At 40.4% G+C, this 24,516-nt stretch overlaps 1 protein-coding gene and 1 long non-coding RNA gene across 15 annotated transcripts in view; one reads left to right on the top strand and one right to left on the bottom strand.

Annotated features, from left to right (window-relative positions):
* The window catches only part of SULF1 (sulfatase 1), a 237,738-nt gene that overhangs the window by 110,493 nt on the left and 102,729 nt on the right, over positions 1-24,516 (bottom strand). For 7 of the 13 annotated variants that reach the window (XM_083885292.1, XM_083885282.1, XM_083885293.1 and 4 more), the window contains 2 exons: positions 12,457-12,739; positions 11,185-11,279 (listed from right to left, as the gene is read on the bottom strand). The exons of 3 other annotated variants lie outside the window; for them this stretch is intronic. The gene's annotated coding sequence lies outside the window, so the exon portion shown is untranslated. Of the gene's footprint in view, positions 1-11,184; positions 11,280-12,456; positions 12,740-13,150; positions 13,247-24,516 lie in introns of those variants that run through there. 3 more of the 13 variants (XM_083885294.1, XM_083885295.1, XM_083885296.1) reach the window with 2 other exon arrangements.
* LOC310905739 lies at positions 2,315-13,190 on the top strand. 2 transcript variants are annotated; one of them, XR_014589266.1, is made up of 3 exons: positions 2,315-2,442; positions 9,564-10,235; positions 12,935-13,190. It is a non-coding gene; the product is annotated as an uncharacterized lncRNA (long non-coding RNA). The 2 variants fall into 2 exon arrangements; XR_014589267.1 differs by lacking the exon at positions 12,935-13,190 and having other exon boundaries at positions 9,564-10,256.

The raw sequence follows: 24,516 nt of genomic DNA, 5'->3' as shown, positions 1-24,516 counted from the left end.
ACCTTCTCAGGTGAATGGATTTTGGAGAAATACTTCTCCTGCAGTTCACTGTGACTGGAAGATACATTGTGAGCTAAAGAACAACTGCATATATCACAAACTATAAGCTGGAATGAATTGCCTTCATGTATTGCTTTTTATAAATATCCAGTTTACTCAAAGAGACTGACAAGTCAGGATGAAAACTGAGAATAAAATTTAATTTAAAGTAAGATAATGAAAACAACAAGTTGAGGGCAAGTGTTTCAAGCAAGATAAGCAACAGTCATTAAGTTAGACAATGACATTGAATTGGAGGTAGCAATGGATCTCCTCAAGACTGATAGAAGGACCTAGGTGGGCTGGAACAATGGACCATCAGGATCCTAATGGAATTCAACAAGGACAAACATAAAGTCCCTTTGCTCAGAGCTCATAAAATGGCATCTACACTCAATTTTTGGGCCTATAGTATAAAACCAGCTGTAATGAACTAGAGCAAGATCAGTGAAAGGCTATCAAGATGTTTTAGGGATGGAGTATTTGCCCTGCAGTGAGAACCTGGGGTTGTTCCTCCTGGAGATTAACTGGACATGGGGGGTGCTTCAGGGCAGCTGCCCACTGTCTGTAATTAGGTTATAAAGAGAGAGAGCCAGGCTCTGTCAGGGGTCAGCAGTGCATGGCAGAAATACAAGAGATAACAGGCATAAGCTGAAACAAAAGAAAGTCAGACTGGATATAAATCAAAGTGAGCTTCTTCCCTGAGACAAAGTCAAATAGCAGAACAAGTTGCCCGAGACACTGTGAACTCAATATATTCTGGGGATTTTCAAGATCCAACTGGATAAAGTCCTGAACAACTGGATCTGATCTCATAGTTTTAGCACCACATGAGACCTCCCAAGGTCCTTTCCAACCTGAATCTTCTAGTGTTCATTCTGCAAGTATATGAAATGTTAAATATAGTTGTGAAGGACCTGGTTGAGAGTGTCCTCACAGGAAAGGCTGACTTTCCTTACTCTTGACAGAGGGACAAAGAATTGGCTTGACCATCCCCATTCAGAATATTTATAGATGAACATTGTGCTAATCACACAATTGTGTTTTGTGAGAGCAAAACTTATATTGAGAACGAAACTGAGATGAAATTTCATTGTGAAGATTGGCTGGTTCTTTCCCCACACTACACAGTCAGGTCTCACACTATCATTGCACATTACTGTGTGTCTTGTAACAAAGCTCCATGGAACACAATTTGATGTGGCATAACAAACAAAGACATCCCAAACTTCAATATTCTACAATGGTTACTACTGCGACTGAGGGCAGGAGACACCTTCAGACCTAGCTCTTCTCCTCTCAAGAGTGAGGTACCTGAAGAACATGACTACCTTTCCATTAAAAGCAGTGGTGTCCTGAGGACATAGTTTCTGCTGCCTCTGAAACTTTTTTACAGGATGATTGAAAAAGTCTTTTGGAAGCACACCAAGGACTGAGACCCCCTAACAAGCAAAGAGCATTCTGTCTCACTCTGTGTGTGGCAGTAGGCACAAAAGATGCCCAGAGAGAAATGGAAAACATAGCAATATTTCTAGATTTTCGCAGAAGCAATGCATCCAATAAATTGCAAATGCAGCAATTCTGTTCATTTTTTCTTAATGACAATAAAGAAGATGTTTGGGAAGGAACCCATTAACCAAACAGATTTTTTCCCAAGATTTGTTAATCTCTAGCAGGAGAACTGACAAAATCATCACTAGCAAAACAGAGCTGGAGGCATGAAAAAAGAAGACTTGACACTTCATCATCAATGCCACAAGCTATTAATTTTTCTCTGAAAATCCAGTGTAACAATTTTGATTCAGGAAAGATGAATGGCCACAACAGGGAAAGTAAACATGGGCTGTGGAAAGTCTTTCTGCTTAAGCTGGAAAGGCTGCAGCCAAGGTATTTCCCACTTAACCTTCATCAGGGAAAAGGTCAAAAAAGGCCAACATGTTTAAGCAGGGCACAGGATGGAACAGAACAAAACTTCCTATGAAAAATATTAGGTTCACATTCTTTTGGTTTTCATTAAAAGTATTCCACATCACTCCATACTTTCATTTAAAAGAGTTTCCTGACAGCACTGAATACAAGATCTTAAAGTATCATTTTGTGAAAAGATAAAAGTGTAAATGGAAAAACATTGGTGTACTGTACACAAAGCAGGGAAAAGTATCAAGGATGCATAAGAAACAGAAAAGATAAATAATACCTTTAGCCTTAGTGAATTATATAATCAGTGGTATGCAAGGTAATCATCCACCTCATGTGCTTCCATGTACATGTACTCTAAGCTAAACAGTTACCAAGGCATACGTGGCTTTGTCAGAGTGGAAAATTTTTGTTTTATTTGAAGCTTCTAAGGAAGAAAGAATTTTCTTCAAGAACTACAAAAGAGAAGGAAATTAATGTCTACAGGTATGTAATTTTCAAACTGCTTAGAAAACAAAATAGCTCTGCTTTGATACTCTCACCTCCCTGTGTCCATTACAGCAACTGTAGCTACTGGACAATAGAATATAATACGTGGTAAATGCCACACTCAGGATTTCTCCCGGAAGAACAGATAAGTATACCTTTGAGCAGACTGATATGTGAATGGATCAACAGATATGTGCAACAAACACACAGAAATGCTACTGAGAAAGAAAAAAGATATCTTTTCTTTCCATCCTCCACTCACCAAATCTGGTCTGCCTTCCTTTGGGATATCTATTAGTCATGATTCAGATTTCTGCTCTGTCTGTTTTAGAAGTTCTCTACTCTTAGTCTAATATGTGATGTCTTTCTTGTCCTATAGTGTCAGCATGGCACTTTCTTGCCCACCTCAATTTTCATCCCTCATTTTTCATTGTCATTGTTCCTATTAACTGTGTATATATGTTGGCAATTCATTATAAAGTGGGGCAAAAAGCTTCTTCAAACAATGAGAATGGCCCACACAGAGCTTTGAAGATAAGGACTGAGGCATGGACTCCCCATTTCATACCAGATGTGACTCAGCAAGGTGTCTGGAAGAGATGGGTAAGGCATTCTAGGAGACCTGCTCTCCCCTCCTGTGCTAGGCTCTCATCCAAAATAACAGCAACACTTTTTTTGGAGATGAGCTGTTTGACAGTTGAGTATGACTTCAAAAACCCAGATTCATAAATACATTCATTACTGAGATCAATTCTGAACTGAAAAGCCCAGCAGATTCATCTGTTGTAGGCAGGGAAACATAGCAACTCTGCGAGCCACTGGTGGCTGGAGACTAAAACAAACCAGTGACAGGAGACTAAAACAAACCAGTGAATAGTTCAAATAGCTACCAGAATCAACACTCAGGTACTCCACATGTATGTGTCTTTCTTCCACTGTCATGGCAGCATTAGTGTCACAGTTCAGCCTTCAGTACTGAACCATGATACTGCAGCAAATGCAGAACGGTCGAGTTACTGTTGTTATCTGAATGGTCTGTGACTGGAGGGCAAATATTCTTGTGGGAAATGAAAATTTGCTCTGCACTGTATGTTGCCCTAGGGCTTCCAAGATTTGTGCATGAATAATCTGCAGCAGAGGAGTGAAGCAGACAGGTCACAGCAGCAGCATTACTCATCTGAACTCGAGCTGCTGATGCCCATATTGATGGCCTCATTAAACTGTACATGGTATGTAGGAAACAGCTTTATTCAAAGCAGGCTTGAACCAGCACCCAAAAGCAGTGTGGTAAGTATATGAATATGATTGCAGAACTCCTTCAACACAGATTCAAGCTCCTCAGCAAGTGATTCTCTCCAATGACCCTCTGGATTTCTTAACAACTAAGGATTCTTACACCACATATAAAAGGAGGAATACACAAGGTACATGTGATACTCTCACACTGCAAATGCTCTGCAGCTACTAGAAAGAGCAGTGAATTCTCCAGCCTCACATACAAGATGGACAGGGTCCTCAAAACACACAATATCAAGACACAGTTGCACAATGTCACCTGTCCAAGACAGCACACACATCAGTTCTACTTAGCCATGTCCTTGTTTTAACTGGATTTTGCAGACCACTTTGCATGTTGGTAACTATTATCCTCTCTAAACGTTTCACAGGATTTGATAGATGTCTTCTTTGTGCTATAGGTATCCATGCTTCCCAAGACCAAAACAAATAGCTAACACGGACCTATTTCTTGAGACATGGTTATATTACATCTCAAACCCTTCACAAGTTGATGATATGCCAAACTGTGCAAAATTTGTGGAGAATGTTTGCAGAGCAATTTATTGAAAGACAAAACTAAACATGAGCTGCAAATGATGGAAAAAAGTCTGAAAAAATGGTGTACCTCTTTCAATACCTCTCTGCAGCTGCACATTTTCCTATATTGAACTGCTATTTTTTTGAGGACTCTGGTGATCCCTGACTACGCATATCTCAAAGTCTCTTCATTTTGCCCTTCCTAACTTCAGAGGATCTCTGCTTTAGAGGAATTCTCCATACCAAGCAGAAGGAAAACAAAACCCAAATTCAGTGGCCTTTTTCACTTAGGAGTTGAGTTGCAGAGCAACAGGAAGACTTTCTCTTGTAAGCCTATATATTGAAATGGACTGAAGCTTACATGGTATTAAAAATACCAACCTCCTACTGATACAGAGATAAAAGAAACTAAGGGAATTCCTGACAGATACTTGTGTTCATTTCAGAACTTCAGTGGTAGTTATCTCACTAAATCCTACCACCTCCTGGTGGCCAAGTAGATTGTGTTCCAGCCTCAGTTCATAAATTGCCCCTAGATGTATAATAGATAACAACAAGGTAAATGCACATGTGTTTTACTAAAGACACATTCAAGATTTCAGATGCTATAGCTAAAATAGCAGAGAATGACACCAATGGAAAATTGGCTCAATATTCCTACAAAGGTTGGATTAATGCAGAATTCTTTACTGTCACAAAGTTACCAAAACCCAAATATTATTCTAAAATATATGATTCTTAGCATTTTCAGTTCTTGGGAAAAAAAAAAAAAAAAAAAAAAAAGTGATAGTTAAAAGGCATTCTGTGCTGGTTATTTACAGGATGTTCAGTTTATTATAGCACTACTGTTCTCTAATTTGTGACTGGCATGCCCCTAGGCAGTCAAGTCACTGGGAGATAATCCTCAAAAGATTTAGCATAGGTAGATCCAGAAACATGGGTTCTGAATCTTTTACTTTTCTCTCTCTCTTCTTATTCTTTGTCCAACATCATAATCCTTCAAGATAATCCATTATTCCTCATTGTGATTTTACTGCTTGTAGGCACCATCACCAACATTTCTGATTCCCCTGACCTTTATCTGCCCCACAGGCATTTGAAAAATTCTTGAAGTAACAACACTGAGTGATTTTTAAAACATTTTTCTGTAACCTATATAATTTACATTCACTTTTTTTTTCCCCAGCATAACTCAGCAATAAAACAGGTGACACTTTAGTGTGAGTACAGTGTTCCATTTCTACACTCACTACCAAAATTACATTTAATCTCAGTATCCTAGTCTCTTCAAGTGAATCATTCCTCCAGGGGTCAAATGAAAGACTTGCTTCATATATTCTTCTGTGGAAAGTATAGGAGACACCTTAAAGAGCACCTACACCTTGATCTAGGAATTACACCACAGCTGTTTAAATACAGTGTTTATCCATGGCATTGCTCATCTGTGGGCTAACCAAGAAACTTGAGATGATATCAAGTTCTTCCAGGTTAAGCTCCTTAGCAATCTTTGCAAAGCGAGCAAGCTTCATCCCTACATATGGAAAGGCGCAGGTGCCTTTGAAGATTTACAGAAGGAAATCCTGCTTTCCTAACTGCAGTGCCTGGAGGTCTTCAAGGGCATGCTCTTCATTAATCAGAGAGAGAACATGCCTTTAGGTAGCTGCTGTATAAGTATTTAAGACCCAAGAGGCACCTTGGCTACGCAAGCTGGATCCCACCCTCAGAATCTCATTCACCTTTTTAAAGCAGCAGCTGAGCAGGCATTTCTGTTTCTTTCCTCTTTTCTCCCCACACCACTTATTAGATTCTCTCCAAAGCCTTGTCGTTGGGTTAGGGAGTCAGAAATGGCAAGGGAGGACTTTCTATATTCTGAGTGACACTGCAGCTATTATCTAAATAAAAAGGGATAGGCTTTCATTAAAAGTGCACTTTTAGCCTTGTGCTCCTGGTGACACTGGCACAGTCACACACATCTGTTACCACACTTCTACTGTAGAACACTCTCCCAGTGTGTGTCTTGAGAAGGTGTCATCAGGTAGCTGAATATCTTACAGCTCACTGTCCCCTAAAGTGTTGGCCGTGTTTCCTCTCCTAACCCCAAGCCACCAGCTCCAACCACTTTCATTGTTCCATGGGGACCCTCTGTCCACTTGCTGAGATGAACCAACTCCGTAGGCAGCCGACCAACAGAGCTTCCCACTGCTCTGATGAGTTCATTCAGCACTCCAGGAGGTGAGCCAAGAGCCAAACCTGGCACAAGGAAGGAGATGGGAACACACTGCTGGAGGCAGAGGATGGGAGGATCAAGGACGGGTTTCTCCAGGGCAGCAAGCTATTCTACTGTCTGAGAGGAGTCAAGAAACCTCACCCTCTGTTGCAATAAAACCTCTTTAACAAAATGGGAGTTATCAGACAACCGATCAGAAATTTCAGGGGGAACTGATTACAGTAAACCTCAGGAAAAAAAGTTGGGTTGTTTTAATTGCCAGGCACAACATGCACAAACCCACCTTATTCACACAGCCTGCATGCATTTACATAGGCAGATTTGGGATTTCTGTTTAGTTTCCTTCATGTTTCTGGAGCTGCATGCAAGCCAGCTGTCTCAGCAACCAGGAGGATTAGGCTTAAAAAACCAGAAACCAGAGATCTGAACTTCTCACGTTATATCTTGACTCTTACACTTGAAGCTTTACAAAAAAGGCTAAATATCTTCAGACTACTGATAAAAGTCAGGAGAGTTGGCAGTTTTGCAGACATTTACAGGCTTGGCAACACATTTTTCTGTTTTTAAGTGAAAACAGACAAAACAGTGCACATGGTAGAATAACGAACATCTTGGCACATTGCAATTACAATGCTGGAACAGACCACTATTCAGTTTTAATAGATGCTTTTGAGAAAAACAATCCCCTGTGTTCAGCTCCCTGTTACATTTATTCTCCAGAACTCTGGTGCCAAAAGCTTCCCCATCTTGTCTGTGGGCTTTCCAAACAGAGTTCACCTCCTGTGAAGCAGCACAAAAATACAGCTGCTGTCAAGCAGCTCCTCTCCTTGCTAAGATGGGTTACAGTCACATCATAGAGAAGTGGCAGCATGCAGTGCAATAATTACATTCAAATCAGGAGAGGATTTTTTTAGACTATAACATCACTTACTTTCTTGTCTTCTGCTTCCATATAGAAACTCCTTGAAGTATTCTAGCACTGATCTACAGCCTGGATTTCTATAGCACAGTACCACATCTAGATATCTTCCAGTATATATTCCAGCAATACTGCCAAATTTGTAGATATAAATACTATAATGCAAGTTTATATGTAACTGTAAGTTAAATTTTGCTACGAAAGAAATAATAATAAAAAAAGGAAATAATGATAAAACTTGAGTGTAAGGGTCAACTATTACAAAAAATGTTTCAGTGAAACCTAACCATCAGTGATTGTTGTGACTGGGAAGGTTCAGAGCTCCAGGATTCAGAGCACACACAGTAACAAAGGCTTTCCAACCTTTTCAGCAGATTCTGAAAGTGGGAACTAAAGTTCTGGGAAAATTGCTGCCACTAAATCTGCTGCTTGCATAAACCATAAGATGAAACAAGTATTAGTTTTCTCAGAAAAAAAATTCTTAAGAAACTTAAAATTAAAATGGGATTACCTACTCTCACCAGTCAACTTTTGAGTACAAACAAGCAATGCTAAATGAAGATCTTGCAGGGGCTCTCAGAAGCAGTCTACTGACATAACTGAAATATGCTAAAATAATTCAGCTAAAAAGAGTCTGGCTTGGCTATTAATTCATTAATTACTCTGCTGCATTTTGAGGTGACACTGCTTAGAGCTTTGAGCCTTTCCACTTTACAGCATCCTCTCCAAGCACATGACAGCATTGAACTTGCCCTTCTTGGTGAGAATAACAATGGAGTTGCTGCACTCTGATCATATGGAAATGATGAATTAGTGTTGGAGCAAGAAAAGTGAAAGACAAAAAATATCCGAGCGGGGCAGGAGAGAATATTATGCTGCTGATGCAGCTGGAAAGCCAGAGTGATGACTTAAGGCTTGTTAAAGGCAGAAGCAGGATGAACTTGCTGCCACTACTAAGGCACAGCACAGGGGACTGTACCCCCTCCCACTCTCTTCCACTGCTGCTTTCTATACATGGGAAACTGCTCAGGGAAAAGGACTACAGGTAACTGCAGTGCAGGGACAGCCACAGCTCAATGAATTATTCACTATGTACATACAGCCCCTCTACTTCATCTGTAGCCCATTTAGTGCAGCTCTACCTGTGAGGGAGGTGTTAGGAATTGTAGTGTGAGGAAGACAACTGTGTTTTATGGGTGTCACAAAGCTCTCTTGCTATTCAGTGCCTTCTGATTTAATAACTTCAAAATCTCCAAAGATGGCAGTTCGAATTTAAACAGGCATTCTGAAAAGACACTCTTGATCCCATTATCAATGTCGTGGATGGGATTACAATGGGGGCGGTAATGGTGGAAATGTTTTAGGAGAGATCTAGTATCAACAGCAGGAGTGGCCACTAATTGGATTCTTTCTGTGTCACCGCAGAGTTGTCACGGGACCCTCACTCTCTGTTGAACACTGCAGCTCTCAAGGCGCTCAGAAAGGAGCTTTCTCAATTGTTATCACATCACTCTGCCTTCCCACTCAAACACAAATCCCCCAAAGCTCTTTCTAAAGCTAAGGAAATCATGGAACCCATGACTCCCATGACATCTGCAACAAGTGTCCTGCCTCATCAGTGTGAGAATGGGCCCTGACATTACACAAGGCTAGACTCCTGATCCTGCATGAACATTTAGTCACAAATATAAATATAAATATAAATATAAATAATCAAGTGCAGGATATAATTTAAACAAAGCTAGATAAAAAAACCCGCAAACTGTCAAAACAGTCTGCAATAAAGTGTTTCTAGCCAGAACAGAATTTGCAAATATTTCAAAATATTTTTTTCCATAGCTGTCTAACATCCACTGAAGAGTGGATTTTATAATGGCCTGCACATTTAGGAACACTGTCCCCAGCATCACAACATTTTAAATAAGCAGTTTTTATCAGTTCTTGACTGGAATAAGAGTAGTTAAAATAATTTTCACACTGTTACTTGCAATCTCTAGGATACTTCTGGATTTCTACATGCAATTTTTTTTCTAATGACCTCTAATTTAGCTTACTTTTTGAAGGTGCATTTACATGCCATTTGGAAACTCACCAAGGTTTTTTTTTTTTTCAGTGTAAATTACAGCAATCATAATTAATTTTTTTCCTCTGAAACAGAGACAAAAATCAATGAAAGACCAGGGAGACATGCCAAGAAGCAGAAACTGAAGTTGCATATTGTGACGTAACAAGCTCACCCACCTCGATTATAAAGTGCTAAGAAGAGGAAGCCCCTGACAAGCAATAAACTGACACATAATTAAGACAATTCAGAGCAGAACACATTCTGGCTGGAAAACATTTTCTTGTGCTCTACCTAACTGCTCAGAGCAGTGAGAGAAAAAAAAACCCAGGGTGACACATTGAAAACTCTATGAAGACAATAAGTATCCCACTTAATCTTCACTAGCTGGGGGAAAAAGAAACACACCAGCTTTTGTGCAGTGCAGGTTGCCTCACATCACAAACAGAGTTGATAGTACAGACATGCCTGGTATGTTCAGCATTCCATATCAAGCGAAGATGAATTAGCCGCAACAAAAATGTGTTACAGCTTTCATGCAGCAGTTTATGGATTTTTTTGTACCTCTGGAATTTTTTACCTTGAGCATATCGTGGAACTTGTACTGTCTCAGATCTTTTCCTAAGATTATCTTTATCTCACTGTGAGGAACATCTTTGTGAGCTCTGAACACTTTTACAGCTGCTGGGATGCTAATGGGAACTTCATGTGTGTACCCAGCACAAGTGCTCTCAGGAAAAAAAAAAAAGAGCCAATGTCAAAGGAAGGTATGTAGAAGTCACCATAAATATGTCTTTGAATGTTTACCATCTGGAACACTAGATTACATTTTGACAAGAAGCTGGACTGCCCCGTGGGCATTGTCTTTTAAACAGCCTCATCATTATAAAGGAAGGAAAAACATGATTTGCTGTTCGTAGTTTCTCAGCAAGATTTTCTGGCAGTGCTAGAGAAACTAGTTTGTTTTTTTTTCCCCTAGTAAAATAATAACAAGCTGGGCATGTGTAATTAGCTATGCACTGTCTTTTAAAAATATGGTTTCTTGTAGATCATCTGATCTGTGATCCAGTGATACCCACAAAGCAGGATAGGTTTCAGTTAGGCAGCGACAGCAGCAGGCTCTGCAGCTCACAGTGCTGCATCTTAGCTTTGCTGAAAATCTGTGTGCTGAACTGTAGCATTGAGCTTCTCACAGGACACACTGGGAGAAAGAGGAGAAATCCAATATACAAGACTTTAATGTGGAGCTATAATGAGGGTTTACTTTGGTTTTGTTTTTCATTTTAAGCTCGTAAAAGTTTCCATCACTTTTTACAATGAGAAAGTGTAGACTGAGAGAAAAACCTAAAATGGTCAAATTTATTCACATAAATCTTGGTCTGGTTGTGCATTGATTTTTGGGATTTAGCTAATTCTCTGTTTCGAATTGCTGTGGATGACTTCTGAGGACATATTCCTACTAAAGAATGTGTTTGAAAATACAAGCTGAGAACAACCTGTAAAGAGGCCAAATAGTCTGTTCAAGGAAAAAAGTTAACATAAAAGTTGGTTTGAGGCAAAAATACATGTGCAACATGAAACATGGGTTTATGGGCATCATTATACAGTTGAATACCAAAATCACAAAGCACCAGCTATAAATCCCCTTGCTCAGCCTACTCAATGGATCTTATTTCAGAGCACATTATATACAGTATTATATATAGAATATCTCACCTGTAAGTGGTGAGGACACAGTGTTAGATTTCTTTCACAAGTAGGAGGCCAATAATTCATAAGCACCAGAGGTATGTGACAGTTACTGTGAAGATCTGTTACGGTGCAAAAAGAAGCAAATAATTTTGTTACTCTGCACAGGAAAACAGCACATATATATACAGCAGATTTTAAACTGAACATTCCCAGACCAAATAAAAGGAAAAATAATCCATCTTCTAATTCCTCCACCTAGATCATTCAGAATAAAACAATGAAAACATCTTTTCTGATAAGCTAACATATTGTAATTAGTGATAACATTTGTGATTTAGTTAATTTGCTGGGCTTCCCACGCTCCAGACATCAATGAACTTAATAGCGGAATTAAATGAAAATGATAGCAGAGTACTTCCATAACTAATTTCTAATTATATTTCTGCCCCTCTTCCTTCCTAAACATAAATTTTTTGCCTACTTCTAATTAACACTTCAGATCACTAGTTTAGAACCTATAAATATAGCGAGTCTTTAATGATCCATTATAGTGATGCTACTTAGTTTTCAATGACTTGTAAAACTTTCACAAACAGATCTGCAAATGAATTACATCCATCTGCTCTGCTGCAGCTGCAAGAGCAGCGTTACATTGTATGCTGCCTTTCTCCACTTTCCTGATTTTCTCTTAACTTTATGCCCATGTGCAAGCCAAACCATCAGGACTATCAGGAGCCCAGGCAGGTCTCTACAAAGGACTCTTCAAACTTTACAGAACATCTCAAACGCACTTTCAAAACAGTCTGGTTTGCCTCCCCAGACAGGCGGCACGCTGCTGAAGCATCCTGCCCAAAACCTAGGCAATACTGTGCCGCGGTTCTTTCTCCCGCCCGGGCAGGCAGTTTCCACACCCGGCTGGAGCAGGGAGGCGTTCGCAGGCGAGGACACAGCGGGTCCCACCCGCGCCCGGCGCCGCATCCCCCGAGCACGGAGCTGCCCGCGGGGGGAGCAGAGCCGGCACCCGCAGGGCCGGGATACACCGCTCCAGGGGAGATTTGCCAATCTACACCTCCCGAAAGCGTGACCTTAGCGGCGTTAAGAGTGTTAGACAGCCAAGCATCAGGCTGTGCTCGCTGTTATCTGTCAGCCGTACAATAGCAGCATTGATAAGGCAGCAGCAACTGGCTTTGACAAGTGTGCTGTGCTAGCATTCTTCTGAAAACCGGCAAGGAAAAAAGGAGAGGGAGAGAGAGAGAGAGAGAGAGAGAGAGAGGCATGAGGTGCCTTTTACTTTACCTGAACAAAGTGTGGGGTTTTATTTTTCCCTCTGAGCTGCTGGAAACGATTCTTCTCGTTTCTCCCCCCAGAGCTAGGTATTTCTTCTTTTGCTTGCAGCTCACACTTGGGGAAGACCACACAGCTCCGGCAAGGCTGCCTCTCTCCCCTAATCCCCACTCGAGTGTGATGACACACACTAACCCCAACCATCTGTTGAAACACGTCCTCAAGCACTCAGCACAGTGGTGTGTCAAGACGGGCTGCCCAATCCAATCGCTGGGGTTGGGTGGCTCTTAAGGAGCTGGAGGCAGAGACAAGGGCAGAAACTCTAAGGCTGAGAACTCTTTAAGCAAAGTAACCTGAGATTTTGAGAAAGGGCTGCTATTGAAAAAAAAAAAAAAAGAGCAGAAGGGGGAGGTACTCGCGGGAAGGTAGAGGGAGTGGATTAGTCTGGTGGCCAGTTGTGTAACTTCTCACAACTCCTTGTATTCCCAAGGGACCCCTGGGACCCCTTCGCAGTGGGATGCACAGAAGCACAAGAGCAACACTAAAGTGTTTTTTTTTAATGGCCAATCTATTGAGGGCAATCTCCTCCGAGACACGCTTTTCTAAAAGAGATAAAAGATGCAGTTTGAAATCCCGATAAAGCGCTGCTGCGGGAGTGGTTTTCCCGGCGATGTGACATCTGCATCCCGAAATCTCCACTCCTTACCGTGCCGCGGCCGCTTCCAGCCTTCCTGGGAGAACGGCGGAGACAGGAGGAGGAGAACCGGGCTGGGGAGAAGAGGGGGATATCCGAAGAGCAAATATTTCTGCCTCTGCGCGCAGACATCTGCGAGTCCTTCCCCCGAGCGAGCCCGCGCTTCCCGGGACGCGGGGCCGCCTCAGCTCCGGGGCTCGGTGGCCCAGGGGCTCGGTGGCCCAGGGGCACAGGCTGCTCGCCCTCCCGCCCGCCTGAGGTGCTGCTCTGACAGCCCCGGCCCCTCTCCAGCCCCGGCTGCCGCCCCCGGGCCGGGAAGCTGCCACCAGCCTGTTGCTTTCCCCTTCCCGCCCGCTTCCGCCACCGCAGGGTCGTGCGGGATGCGGCCGCAGCCTCGGGAGCGCTGCCCTTCCCTTCCCTCAGGGAGCCTCACCCCTCTGTCGGGCTGGGGGCTCCCCAAGGGCCGCGGAAAGTCTGCGCTGTGTCTAGTCTGTGCCTCAGTTTCCCTCTCCCACAAAGCAAATATTATCGCACCTTCCTCCCCCTCTGAGGCACTGCCAGGAAAAATCCACCTAATTTACAGAAGATGTCCGGGAAGGATAGATAAGGGACACAGAAAAGCTGCTAAGTGCCAAAGAAACAGTTCTTTCCTTTCCCTCCCTGTAATAGGAGAGCGTGGAAGAGAGACTTAAAATCTCAAGGGTTTTTAGCTCATTACCAAGTGCCTGACTTGACACTTGCATTAAATCTACATTTCACATTATGACAGATGCTGTGTTTTCTTTGAACTGAAAGGGAAGGACGTTGTTTTGGCATTAAAAGTTACTCTGAAAGTGTTAACATCCAACTTGAAGAAAGGTTTGCAATTGTGAAAAGACACACTCTGCCCAGCTATATGAAAGCCATATGAGAGTCTTGAAATGTTGATTTGGCTTGCTCGTTCTTTAATACCTTACACAAGGCTGTTTCTGAAAGACTAGTGGCAAAGTGAATACTTAATAAAATGTGAGATTCAAGAGCTGGGGTCTGAGCCCAGATAGCTGTTAGCAAAACTGGCTTTTAAAAGAAAGGAAAAAAAAAAAAAGAAACTGTAGTCACAACTATATTTGCCTAAATTCTTCCCCAAAGTGATGATACAGTGTCTGTTTCAGCCTATTACTGTGCAACTGCTATCACAGATGTTTGGTATCCACTAAAACACTACTCCCTAATCTGCTAATTCCAGATAAATAAACAGCTGAATAATATTTTCAACAATAATATGTGGTGAAGGAGAGATGCAACTACTGTCCCTGGGGTATTGTAAGATTCTTAATGTTGCCAATTATATCTTCAGGGCAAGGGTTTGGTTTGATTTTGTTTCATTCTAGCAGACTGTGGTCTGTAAACAGGCTGGATAACCTTACATACTCAAAAAGCCCAGGAGATTTTATTGAGCTAATTTGCATTTTCTTTAGCTGTACTTCTTACCAGCTTTGTATAGTAACTGCATTAAAAATTTATAGTGATCAAAGATGTGCAACATCAAAAAGCCCCTCAAATTGTGCTGCATCATCCTGTGCACTGACTCATTTTCTAAAATGCAGCTCACCTCACAGATGCTCTATTTTTTACTGGTCAGATGAGAGGCAAATTCAGCAGGGTTCAACTTCTAACCAACATGAATTACAGTTTTGTGCGTACAATTATTTTATGTTAGGATGAGTATATGCTTACCCAATGTTGTGTATTATATCTGAGTGTATATATATATACATATGCAAGTTACTGAGTATTTGGGTGACACACAGGCCCAGATCTGTTGGGGTTTTATGCTGTGTAAGTCAGGGATGCCTCTGCTGATTCCCGTCAAGTCACAATACTGTAAAATTGACATGTTTAAAGGGTTCTCTAATTTAGTGTTTTGTATACAGAGACACACATAACCCCACATTTCTCTTCAAAGACTCTGCATTGACTTGAAATACAAATTTTTGTCTCTATAACAATGTTAGTAATAGCCTTCGAACATCACACATGATCATGTTTTCACTTAAAAGCTACTGCTGATGTTGCAGGATAATATAACTGCTACTTGTGTGACTACAGCCAGATTTAGTTTTCTGTGACAGCTTATAACAGACTTTTCCACCACTTCTCTATGTACACTGCCATCTGCAAAGAGTTTAGGTTTTAAAGGCTGAAATGAAAGCTGCACTGGAAGAGCCATACTTGAAATGCTGTTAAAATTATGCATCATAAAACAGGTTCTCAAGTTGACTGTCAAACCCTTGAACCCTTCCTAAGGTCAGGCTGCCCCCACTCACATAAGACTTGCAGCAAAGTGAATAATGCTTTATGCAAATAACTCAAGACAATCCTAATATGCAAGATTAATTGTAGGTAATTGTGATATTGAGAAATAGTCGCTCCTGTTTTGTTCCCACAGATAACATGTCCCTCACATAGTAGTTCCAGCTGGTTTCCATGGTAGCCAACAGCATCTTTAAGCCAGAGCACTGAGGTTTAGTCTGTGCTGCCTAGACTTTATCTCATCACCTTCCTCCAGCCTTGGCAGACAGCCTTGCCAGTTTTGTGTGTCAATGTGAACACATGCACATAACCACACACCTGCACCTCTGCTCAAGAACCTCATGTAATTCTCAACTCTGGCATTTTCAGCTCTCAAAAGTAATTAAAGGGGATTTTTCATGATTCCTGCAGCACCCTCAGTCTATCTCTCCTGCCAATATGAATGGGAGATGACTTTTTATTTCCTTGAATCCTTTTATGTGTACTTTAGATTCAGTTATTTTTGAAGAGTTTATATAGGAACAGAAGAGGTTCTAAAACATGATTATAAATCCACAGACAAGCTTACTGTTAAATTCTAGCTTGAACTATACTCATGCTCCTGTTGAGTTTCAATGATATCTCATCAATAATGAGATATAATAAAAAAGCCTTTGAAGTCCTGCTTTACAAAGAAAAGCTAAATAATTAAAAATCAATGTTTCTAAAGATCCCAGCAAATAGCAGGTTCCAGGAAGCACAAGAAGATATGCTTCCTCATGTAGACACAGCAAAGTCTTGGAGCTACTTGCTGCAGGAGGCAGTGGGGATAAAAATGACATGTATTCAAGTGTTTGGACAAGTTCATGGAGAAAAAAAAAATTACAGCAATTAAATACAAATATATAGCTTCTGGTGCAGGGAATCCCTGAATCACCTGGAGTGGATCCTGGACAAATATTCTGTGTTTGTCCTATTCTTACACTTTACCCCAAGCATCTAGTATTTTCCACTACTGAAGAGTGCCAAGCCTAGTATACCCATGACTTAGTGTGGCACAGCTGCTCTTCCTTTCTTAAAGAATTTAACCATTGGCAGTTTTGAGGGCCTCATGGTGGGTAGTATAAGAGAGATTAATTCCTTTTAAGAACTTCAGCCAACATTTTTAGTGGTTGGCTCATAAATCCGTGTTCAGGAATCTCGGTAAAAAAGGTCTGATCAAAAGTATTGAGTATACAGCAGCTGGCAATGAAGCCAGCAGTTCATTTTTTTTTTTTTTTTTTTCACATATGGATGTGGGCATTCCAAAGTCAGACACAGGCTCATTTAAAATTTGTGAGCTAAATCCCAAACTATATCCTGTACAAAACTCTGCTCAAATGTTTCTTAACCTGGAGTCACCTGAATTCCAGAAACACATGGTCTTTTAGAGCCGTTTCATCCATACTGAAAGCCCAGCACCATGGAAGACTCAGAAGTCAGGTACCCCTTCACTATAATTGTCCAAATTGCTTCAGTGGGCTCTCAGAACACACCTACCAAACTTGGAGACCTTTGAGTGGCATAGCTAAAGACCAAAACTCTGGCCAAAGGAAGAAGAAATAAATAATGTTTAGGACATGCAACCATATACCTGCTGGGTAACTTTCTTCTCACTGCCCCCGCTCAAAGCTATTCACATGAACAAAATATTCCAACCATGTGGAATGTGTAAAAACACAACAGGGTTAATGTAGAAAAAATATTGAGAAATTTGATGAGTTACATACAGCAAACACAAAAATACAGAATTCTGTATCCTAGAAGTGTGGATGTTAATCCAAGTATCCCTGGATAATTTCCATAATAATTTCCATATTTTCTGGGGAAATATGCATGGGCCTATACATGTACTCTCAGTATGAAACCATACATGTTCTAGCTACAAAAAGATTGCTTTAGAAATGCTTTAAGGGCACATTTCCAGAATAAGGATTACCTGCCTGTGCATAGCTCTTGTGGAATGGAGGAGCCTAGACTTCTTCAACTTTTTAAGGAAGTTCTTCTGCCCTGCTCTGTCTTCCCTGCAATGTAATCAGATGGTATGGAAGTTATACCCAGCTACAATTTGTCTTAGGTTTGCAATACTAAAAATACTTCCCCTGAGGGGTAACCAGAACAGAGGATAGAGTGCAGGTGAGACAGACAAAAGATCATAATTGACTCAATTCATCACTGGGCTTTACAATTTGTCAGATTGTTGTCATCACTATCACTTGCCTCCAGAAAAAGATTAATGGCTGAAATAATTGTCAGTCTCAAATTTGTGTTTCTTCACTTACACCCCCTCTCTAAACACTGATGCTTTTTGGTTACCATTTCTTCTAAGGTAACTCCCTCATTAGTGGTTGCATAGTCATTCACTACCAAACAAGGCCCCTGCAATAAAAAGGCACGTGTCTTACCCTAGCAGAAGAGCTGATTAGATTTGTCATAGCTAAGCTTTTTTTTTAGTATCCCAGAATTAAATAAAGAAGACCAAAAAAATCCCAACAAATGAAAACCCGGTATATTTGTCATGTCATTCGGAGGGAAAAAGAAAACAATGCCAGCAGAAGTTTTTCCAAGCTAGAGCCTAATATGACGATTTAATGCACCAAGAAGCTGTGGTTCTTCCCTTCTCAGCTGCCAGCTGGCCAAGAGTTTCAACTCCAGCACAGTAAACAAGTGATCACTGAGTCTGGGAAGAGTTCAACACACTAGACAGCTGGAAAACAGGGGCAAATATAGGCAGGAAAATCAAGATATTTAACCAGTCTGCACAAGGTAGGTGATCCCATTCTCAGAAGTAGAGAACACACCAAGGAGAGAGTATATATGGAGTCTATAAGGATTTAAAAGTGTGAGAACTCAGAGAGCAACGTGCTCTCAGAACTTGTGCTGACTTCACATTTTTGGACAGAGTTCAATTTCATTACTGAAAAAATTTGAGGTAAACCATCCAATACTTTAACAAAAATTGAAAAAATGCCAAAAATTTAGAAGCCAGAATGTCTCATAGCTTTTAATGTTGATTATTAGTAAAGTGATGACCAGTGGTCATCTTTAAGTCCCTCCCTCTTACATAATTATCAACTTTGCTCCTACTCAAAACTTTCAGCCTGAAAAAATTGCAATAACAAAGAATGAAGGATTTTGATGACTCCACGTTAAAGTCACCAAAATCTGGAAAATCTTAATTACAAAAGTTTAATATTACTCTTCCCCCTTTGAGCACGCTTCTAATATTGCACATAATCAAGGTACCACTTGCCTAAAAAAACAACTATGTTCATGATGCTGTTCTGGATAGAGCGTGGGAATACACATAGTTTAACATACAGATTCATTTTTTCCTAGAGAGTCAAGTAAGCAACAGCCTCTGTAGCCCTTTTATTTTTATAACAACAAATCCCATAACAGTTTAGGAAAACATTTCATTTAACCCTTTTGTGATCTCATCTTAGACACAATGATAAGAGTATTTGGGAGCAGAAAGAGCAGGCACATTGCAGGGCTAGCTATACCTCTGTGTTCAGAAATTTTTGTATAGTAGCAGAGACTTTTCAGTCTCACTTCCTCTGTTCTCACTGAGAAAAGAGGCAAATATGCTTAGCTTGCTTCACATATAATTAACTTCAGAGTTACACCTGCTAAGACAATTAACCTCAAAGAAATTGGCATCTTACGTAAGGACATAAAAATAAACAGGTAGGGTAATGCAGCCATAATAGCTGGCAGATTCATTCAAAGTTCTTTTGGTCATAAATCATGACATAGTCATAACACCTAAGGTAAGCATGTACTAAAGTCATAATGGAGTTTTATGTCACCAAAAAAATGATAAAGCAGTATTCATTGCATGGAGAATACATTTGCTGGAGTCAAGTTTTCTTAGAGTTGTCTTATATATAGCTATTACCTTCTCCTGCTGACTTAAATGCAATACCCATCTATAAAAAAGTATGTGTAGACACATATAGCTAATGTTGATTATTAGAAGTAAATATATATGTATGTAGAACATATATATTTACACATGTATATAATTCTATATCTAAATTCTTGCTACCGGGCCTAAATTAGGGATATCATAGATTGAAAGCAACGTAAAACCATAATAAACCAGTATGTTTAGAAACACGACATATAACAATTCAAATGTAGCTACTCTAAGAAAAAAAAAGAAAGGACGGGGGAAAGAAGGAAAAAAGAAGGAATGCTTATCCTACCAACCCAAGCCACTTGCCATTCTTTTTGTAGATGCCCAAATCCCATAAGTTCCTCACTCTATTGCCAAAACCTCTAATTCACCTCCTGAGAACATCTATGTCTCACATCCTGTGTCAGTAAAGAAAAAGAAAAGAAAAGAAATTCATTGTATAGAAAACTGAAAGAACGAGGACAGAGTGAAAACTGAAACATAATATTGAGAAAGGCCAAGAGAGAAGAATTAATGTGGGGTGGTGAGTTGCTGGAAGACATTATGATTACTTTGTGGGCCAGAACAATCATTCAAGATGTACAAAAATCCCAGTAGCAGGTGTAGGTTCTGTATTGCTGTTGCTGAGGATGTTCAGTGCTAATGGAGTTCTCATTTCTTTCCAGGAAGGGCTAGTTTGGGCAGAGTGAGTGGTACCATCTAAGGTGCACAGCAGGTTGTTCCACTGTATCGACTAGTTGTACTTGTGTTCTCCAAAGGATGGGCAAAATTCAGTATTGTAGCAGTAGCAGAAGGGTTTGGGGGAGGAAGGAAGGAAAAAGGCATAGTACTTTGTAGAATAAGAAGGTATTAGTCAAATTTCAGTAAACAAAAGAGGCTGAGGGCATTCAAGCTGATTGGCAGGGAGTTGAAGGGTCTCCAAAGAAAGACTAAAGTCTTGGAGGGGCCAGGAAAATGTCCTAGGGGAACATCCATCCTTGAGCCACCTCAAGGAGATTTTCACAAAAGTCAGAATTTGAAAAATTTGGGCTGCAGAGCCTGCTCAATGTGGTATTTCTGAAAGGCTGTGGGTCAGAAGACAGATTCCTGATCCTTTTGCTGATCTGTTCCTCTCTGTGCTTTTTCTTCAACTGTGGCACAGGAAGATTTTGTTCTTCATCCCCATGGCTTCCCTTTTTCTCTCTCAGTACCCACCACTCTCCTCCACTGCCCTTTAGCACAGCAGCCACATTCCCTCTCTCTCCTTAGACAGTCCCATGACACTTCCTAGACTGTGAGCACTAAAGGGCAAGGGACACAGGGGAGAAGAAAGGGTCAGGACTGAAAGAGACAGAATTAATTCTGTCTGGAAAAGCATTTTCTGCTTCTGATGCCACCATGGGCCTGAGTACCCCTTCAGGCCTCCTTTGACTCTCCCTGTCCATGCAAAACCTTCTATGGCAGCAAAGGAAAACTCCTAACAGATAGTCTCATCTGCTGTCCTTAGGCTGACACTTACCCAAAATCTCCTGTCATGGCAAATGTAATTATTATTTACTCTCAGTGGTAATTTAGGGCACTGAATCTTTTCCAAGCTTATGTCAGTAAAGTGAATTTTAGAGGGACTGGAACAGGAAGCTGTACTATTTGCCTGGCTGGTTTACTTTGTTTTTATTTGAATTCCATATTCGGTTGAAGGAAGGGATAAATATTTTTCCTCTTCATTCTGGTATCAATGAGTAGGAAGGTAGAATTGGTTGGTTAGACTAATGTAAAAGGCAGAGCTGTTCTTTCTTCTGTACTATCCTGAGGGATTCAGAATATTTTTTATAGTTGGCTCATTCTCTTCCCAAGGCTGTACACATAGTTCTAATAAAAGGACAGAAATGACATTTTGCAACTAGTTTCGAAACTTGTTTTTAATCCGCACTTTAATAAATCCAAGGCCTTTCTAACATTTTCTTCAAACTGGATGCTATCAGAGAGCCACTGAAAAATCAGAATTTGCAAAGGAACTGTAGTAAGAGCTGTTGTTTGACAGTCCAACAATGGGCTCCACAGAGGTGGCTCGGAGCTAAACTCCAGCTGCAGGTGATGCAGCTTCCAAGGACAAGTTCACATCCAGCAAAAACCTCTGGAAGGAACAATCCACTCTTTTCGCTCGCTCTACTCTACATGGCCCTTGTTCTTGCTGACTCCTTTGCGTAAACATTAGCCAACCACTTTGGTGGTTTTTTGAGTGGCTAGATTTTACTCAGTTTTAATCAGACCACAAAGGTACAAAAATACTAGTGCTGACACAAGAAAAAGCACAGAATCATTGAGCCAAGGGAGAGGAAAAATAAGATTCATCTTCCTTCAGAGATAATCTCATCTTAAATGGGCTCAGGTTGATCTTAAAATCAAATTTTAGAATTCACAAACTCAAGACGAGTCAAAATGGAGAAATTTTACAATGGCCACCTACTCTGGGATGGCACTAGGGACAGAAAGTGTTCTACTAAAGTGCAGTTGTCCTACTACAGGATACGAAACCTGTCCCTGAGATGCTGAATTATCTCAAGAGACAATCTTCAGATAACAAGCATTATTTTTAGGTTTTAGCCCAGATGCTTTTAAACTAGTCTCATCAACAATAAAAAAGTTTCAGTGGAGTTGAGCTTGATTTCCTCATAATGATTGACTTTGACTGAAGTTAGAGTTTCTGCCATGCTTGTCTGAGACACAGGGAGACTGACCTTTCCTGTCAGGAAGATAGTCTGACACAGGAACTCCATAAATAGCCTTCTCTGTTGCTGGAGGTGTATTCTGCCAAAGAGTGCCCTTTTGAGGATATCATCTCTGGTTCTCAAGAAGGCCGAGATGGTATTTTCCAGATAAATGAGTATAGAGGTTTTTAAACCCACTTGTAAGGGTTTTTAAACCTGATTACACTCACTGTGTGCTTTCATGACTTTGCTTCATAGGTGGTAAAGTGGTCTACCTGAAATTTCTCAGAAGAAAAAGGAACTATATTTTATATATATATGTAAATACATACATGTATATATACACACCATATTTTATTACATTTGAGATTTTGCCTATTAGTTGAGAGTCCCTGAGCAAAAGAAAAAGGCTTTTAACCTGCAGTTTTTCCAGAAGCAGTTGACAGCCTGACTAAGCTCTTTGCTTTTACAGCCTCTCCCTGCTGTGGGACCAAGCAGACAGATCATTTCACTGAAATAAATCATGCTTACCCTTCTACAAAAATTCCTTTCACACAAACCAATCCACAGCTAAGTTTCAAGACAGCAGTGCCTGAATCATAAGTAGCAATGTGATGGCTGATCAATAACTGTGTCACAGAACTAATAAATAAAGATATGCCAACAAATGACTAATTGCACATCTCGATCCCTGCCTGTCTTGTGGTGATGTGAAATCCCCTTGAGTGAAAGTGGTGGAATTCACTGCCTAGTTTAGAAGCAATTTTGAGCTAGAGATCTGATCTGCTGTCTTGTGATCTTTCTTAGGAAAAACAAGAGAAGTATTTTATCACTGAGTGACACTAATCATTGGCATATCATCAGGCTTTTTTTAAACCTCTCCACTTCTGGTGAGTTACTTATTAAAATAAAAATTGGTCATTTTTATTGGGACAGCATAGTTTCCTGCAAATTTTTTTTTATCCATTCAACTGTTATTCCCAAAATTAGCACAACGTAGGGCAGCCTGTGTTAACTCTTTCTTATGCTAAACAGCCCTTGTTAGTTTAACTGAACAAAAGCTTTGATTGTAAGTGCAAATATGTGTGAGAATCTAGAGTCAAAGCACATCGGTGGCTTTTTTTTTACTGAATGACTTGCTTTGGTGCAAGTTTCCAAATAAAGATTTAATTGCACCCACTTGCATCAATTACAATATCAAAGCACATAAGTTATAAAAACAGAAGGTGCAGACACAATGGCTATTTCAGAGTCTGTTTTGAAAACCGATTAGATAGAGTTATAATGATCATTTCTTCAAAAGAATTTAGAGATTATCAGAAACAGAACAGACTGTGGATTTTAATTGAAAACTCACTCCAAATTCTTTGTATCCCTCTACCCCAGCCTGATTTCCTTCACAGCTTTGAACAAAATAGTTAATGAGTGGGTTTAACAGGAGGGATTTGAAAACTGGAGATAAATACAGTTGCAGTACCCAGTTCTTAATATTGCAGTGCCTGTGGTACCTTTGGGTGATCTCATTTCCTGCACTTACACTTTGACGTAACCACACTTAGCACCTGTACGTACAACTCAGCAATTCATTCCAGAAGCCCAAACACTCTTCATGGGCCCCTTGGATTTGAAAATAGCTATCTGTACCTTTCCAAGCAGAAATCTCTCTCACATATCCTTGAAAACCCTTTGTGATTCTGAAATTTCCATTTCTGTTTCCAGAGAGTAAAAAAATAAGCAAAAAAAGAAGAGAGCACCTTTTATATTTTGGCTATTAGTAATCTCAAAACCATTTGTTTAGATCACGGAAATTCCCTGCAAGGTCTTCTTGGTAAACATTGTTTATGCACATAGAGTGCATATTAAAAAGAAGTGGCATCACTGATGCTTTTGAGAAACAGACTGATATTTCAGCCTCACCTAGCAAAACCAGAAATGCTCAACTAATGTAGCTTAATAGTTGCTAGATAAAGATATGAACACACATAAGTTCCTCTGCATATTGATTGTTGCAAAGTCAGGAATATATTGAAAAGTTTAGAAAAAGTTGATATACGGATTGAAAGAAGGTTCTCCTTTATGAACATGGTGTGTTAGTTAGGTAACATCATTTTTTCTTATTCAAAGATTGTATTTTCTGAGGTCCTTTATTTCCACAAGCAGAATAACATTGCAGACCTCCCAGGAAAGGCCCTTCATGTACCACGTTTCCTGAAGACTCTTTCACTGGAGATGAATTTGGATCATTTTGGCAAAGCAAGAGTCACTGCAAAGAGTGCCACCCATTCCAAATTAAGCCTCACCTCTTGTCCATAGGGTGACATCTGGACCACTCTGATTCTTGCTAAACACACAGATTTGATTTCTCAACTGTCCCCAGCTCTGTGCCAGGGAACACCACTGATCTGCTGTCACAGTCTCTTCAGCTGCTGAGAAACTCTCTGTTGGCTTGGAGCCCCACT

The sequence above is a fragment of the Zosterops lateralis genome, assembly GCF_965231275.1.
Source record: "Zosterops lateralis genome assembly, chromosome: 1".
Lineage (NCBI taxonomy): Eukaryota > Metazoa > Chordata > Aves > Passeriformes > Zosteropidae > Zosterops > Zosterops lateralis.
Note: the sequence above shows the minus strand (reverse complement) of the source record. Positions and strands in the feature narration are given on the sequence as shown.